We start from the raw sequence: 4,113 nt of genomic DNA on the forward strand, positions 1-4,113 counted from the left end.
GGACAACCGTAGTTAGGGCTGGGAACAAACAAAACGGCCTTCAAGAAAACAGACAACATGCCTTCCTCGGTCGCCTTGTTACATGAATCAGTAGAGAAGAGTCAAAAAAACTGGGGCAAATATATTACCAACAGACCATTCAAGAAAAGGATAGTTATTTAGAATGACAACACACAAATTGGGCTAGTACCATGCTTTTTGTTCTCCAGCTAGTTAAAATGAGATACTCTCATACAAGAAAACAGCGACACAATATGAAAGTTAACAGTAGGGATGCCATAGTTGAAATGAGCAAGCTATTTTGTATTTGAGAAACAAAAAAATGCACCAATAATTTTTCAGAAGGCAACTGAACTTCAGTGCACACATTTAGATAGAAAGAAGGGCTTGAACTATGCACATTAATTAGAACAGGATCGAAAAACACCAATGTAAGCTAGAATTGACAAGTACACTGCAGGATTCAATTCGTCTTCCCCATATACAGCAACCAACAGACATCTAACATCATTATTTTACCGCAAAAGATCGGCCCATAGCAATAGAAGCACAAAATTTAAGCACGCAAGCACATTATAGCAGGTAGTAATAGAAGCACAAAATTTGAGCTTGCAAGCACATAATAGCAGGTAGGGAAGTGGGAAGATGAACTAATTTAGATGCCAATTGATAACATACAACACACCTCATCCACATCAATACACTTATAAGACAGTTGGACAATGACACAAGCATTTCCACAGACAATTCATGTTGACGATTAAGTTGTGTAATACATAGGGCAATTAGACTAGTGCGAACAAGAAGATAATTTACAAGTTACAAACTATAATAGCAAATGGCCAAATGTTCCAACCAAGATCAACCAGAGCATGCAAGAGATGGAGAGATCCACCACGGACTAAAACAAATTACCACAGACTAGACGTGCAGGTGCATATGCTTGTGAGCAGAAATGGAAGCAAATGTGGGCACCGTAGCAGTAGCACACCCCACATTGAGATCCTTGGCGCTGAACATTGAGAGAAATCAGATCTGCATTTCAGAGTGGAGAGTAATCATTGAGAGCTGCAGTTTAGCCATTTACTAGATATTTGCGTGAATCAATTAGTTTGATTGATAGAGACTGTACTGCAAACTAATGGTGGGTGCTAAATCTGAAGAGCTAAATAAGAAGAGAGGAAACAGAGCATACCTCATGTTGTCCTAAAGCAAGCAAACTGCAGAGTTCTGCCGGGCACACCAGAAAGATAATCTACAATTAACAAACCATAATTCGCAAATGGCCAAATGTTCTAATTAATATGAACAAAGGAAACGTGACTTGATTCAGAGGATCCACTACAGCAGACTAAGAAGGAACAAAAAAAAACATTACCAGGACGAAGGGATGCTCTTGAAACCTCCATGCTTGACCTTTCATATCAGTACAGTAGGCACTGCAAGTGAATGACAAAGAAGAAAGTGATATGCATAAATAAGTCATCCATCTATGTTCATATTTTAATTTCAATAGCATGGTACACCCATAAAGAACAACAGTTTGCTACCTACTAGCAAAGTATAAGACCTGAATCATATAGTATAAATGAATCAAGAAAACAAGAACTGACAACGAGAACTGCATACCAGTGCACCAAATGATCAACAGCAAGCATATTATATTCACATAAGTTTGCTAGTGTCACAGAATTAAGCAGTGCAGGTAAACATCATCATCGGTGTATAATTGCCAATATAAACAAGCCATGTAGAAATGCCAAGTTACAGAAACCGCATCACAAATATGATTTGCCTTTGGTGTTTGCCATACAACAACAACAGTAGTTGATCATGGAATCTAATAGAGTTTAGCTTATGCACGGCAGACATAACCGACACAAAAATCATACAGTTCAGATCATGAATAAACCAAACAAGCAAACATCCAATACAGCTAAACTAAGCACAGAGCCACAACATGAAGAGTAAACCAATCACTGTATAGGAGGCTTGGACTGCATACATGGTCGTCCTTGAGGTAGAGGACCATCTTGGTACCCCTGCCGAGCTGCTCCCCAGACGTATCACAAGTGATGGTGAAAGAACGACCAGCTTGGGACTCCCACACGTACTGCTCGTCGTTGTTGTGCTTCGTGCTGACGACGACCCTCTCGGCAAGGGAGATGGGGTAGAAGCCAACACCGAACTGCTCCTTCTCGGTGGTCTTCTCAGTCCACAGGGAGATGGGGCGCTCCTCAAGGTATTCCATCTGAAAGCAAATTGTATCAAATCAGAAAATGAGCAGAAAGAATGTGCAAACCAATACTGTAAAGAAAAAAGATTTGAAGAACAGCCAACCATACAGCAATACTGTATCATAAATAAACTACGAGAACACATAGAAATTCCATTAAGATGCATAATTCCAGAACATCAATTTTTAACAGTTCCATAATGCAGTATTATAATTAAAAAGATATAATGTTTAATTGTAAGAGGCCAGAACCATATAAATTACTAAATACAAGGAAAACATACATTATCAATTAATAGAGAGGGTCAATCAATAAGGATGAGTTAACCCGTGCATTCCTCATGTATGCATGCATTAGAATATAGTTAACAAAAAGCACATCATCAATTTAATTATTTCACCATCAAATCTGAAGTAATACTACCAATCATAGTTAAAATGGCTGGGAGGCAACTCATATCTATAAGCAGGTTCCATACTAGAACCAACACAGATCTGAAATGAGCTGAGTTCAGGTATGATAAAATCCTGGGTGGTTCATCAACTAATCATCATGACAAAGATTAACTGGCATTGACTAAACTCGGCCTTAGTACAAGTGAAACTATGACTACAAGAATAGCACCACCATGACCAGTGGGCTGCTCTGCTTCTGCTAGCAACTACAAGAACGGTAGCACATCAAGCATCAACGACCGTACGTGTTTCAGAGAAGGGAAATCCCCAAACCCAGCGCCTCCGGAGCGAACCAGATCGGATCTGAAGTGCTGGGTCAGAAGATGGGCGGTGGCACAGATGAAAAGGGAAGCGAGAGGGGAAGGGGACCTGGAAGGGCTCCATGGAGTCGGAGCAGCCGAGCCGCCGTCGGCTCCCTCCTCGCGCGGAGCGGAAGAGCGGTGTCAAATCCCACCCACCGCACGGCTGTGTCGTCGCCCGAGAAGAAACGCACGGGGGCACCTCCCGCGGTGCATGATTGTGGGGAAGGAGAAAACCTCCAGCACCTCCGTCGCGGCCAAGCTCGAATCTCGTGACGATGAGGTGGAGGGGGCGCGTATGCGCTGTGGCCGTCGTGGATCTCGGAGAGCCGTCTGACCGGCTCCATCTTGGGCCTATGTAGGGAAAGAAGGCGAGGCGGAGGGTGGATGTCGCCGGCGGAGGGTGAGGGAATTGGAGGGGACGGCGGTGGAGGGCGAGAGGGCAACGGCGGCGGAGGGTGAGGGAATTAGTGCGCGCAACAGCGGCGCCGTCGTGCTTTGTGCGCGGTCGTAGGAGGGGCTGCAGAGCCAGCATAGAGGGTACGGTGCCGGCCGTGGAGACGAGGCTGCGGTGCCGGCCATGGAGCACAGAGAGGAGGAGGGCGGCGCGACCGAGCGCGAGGATGGATCTGGGGAGTTGAGGGGAGAGGGTGGGTGAGCGGTGGGTGGGTGAGTGGGGGTGGGGGTGGGTGGGGATCTGGGGAATCGAGGGGAGGGTGGGTGGGTGGGTTAGGGTTTTTGATCTCAGGAGAAGCTCCACCGTTGGATAGGAGCATGATGGATGGCTCAGATTGCGTCCAATTTGGTCATCCGCGTGAAGGCGGTTCCTCCCGTCTTATTGGCCGGTTGTCTCGCACTTGAATCTCAAAATTTTAGACCCAAAACTCTGATTTTGTTAAACATAATAATGGCATAGTTTGTCAAAATGATCTCTTTTTTTGCATAAGTGTGCATCTTGGAATGGCAGACAACGGCATAGTTCGACAGCTTTCATTTTCTTTGCACAAAAAAATTATTTTCCATTTTCTGAGTGCATAAAAAGGTTCTTTTGTGAAGAAGCTACCAAATATTTGTTCTAAAATAGCACAACTCCATTTTTCCAAAATATTAGACCATATTTTA

At 44.2% G+C, this 4,113-nt stretch overlaps 1 pseudogene; it reads right to left on the reverse strand.

Annotated features, from left to right (window-relative positions):
* Positions 1 to 1,029: 1,029 nt before the first annotated feature.
* LOC123142387 (uncharacterized) lies at positions 1,030 to 3,481 on the reverse strand (annotated as a pseudogene).
* Positions 3,482 to 4,113: the final 632 nt, after the last annotated feature.

The sequence above is a fragment of the Triticum aestivum genome, chromosome 6D, assembly GCF_018294505.1.
Source record: "Triticum aestivum cultivar Chinese Spring chromosome 6D, IWGSC CS RefSeq v2.1, whole genome shotgun sequence".
NCBI classification, from domain to species: Eukaryota; Viridiplantae; Streptophyta; class Magnoliopsida; order Poales; family Poaceae; genus Triticum; species Triticum aestivum.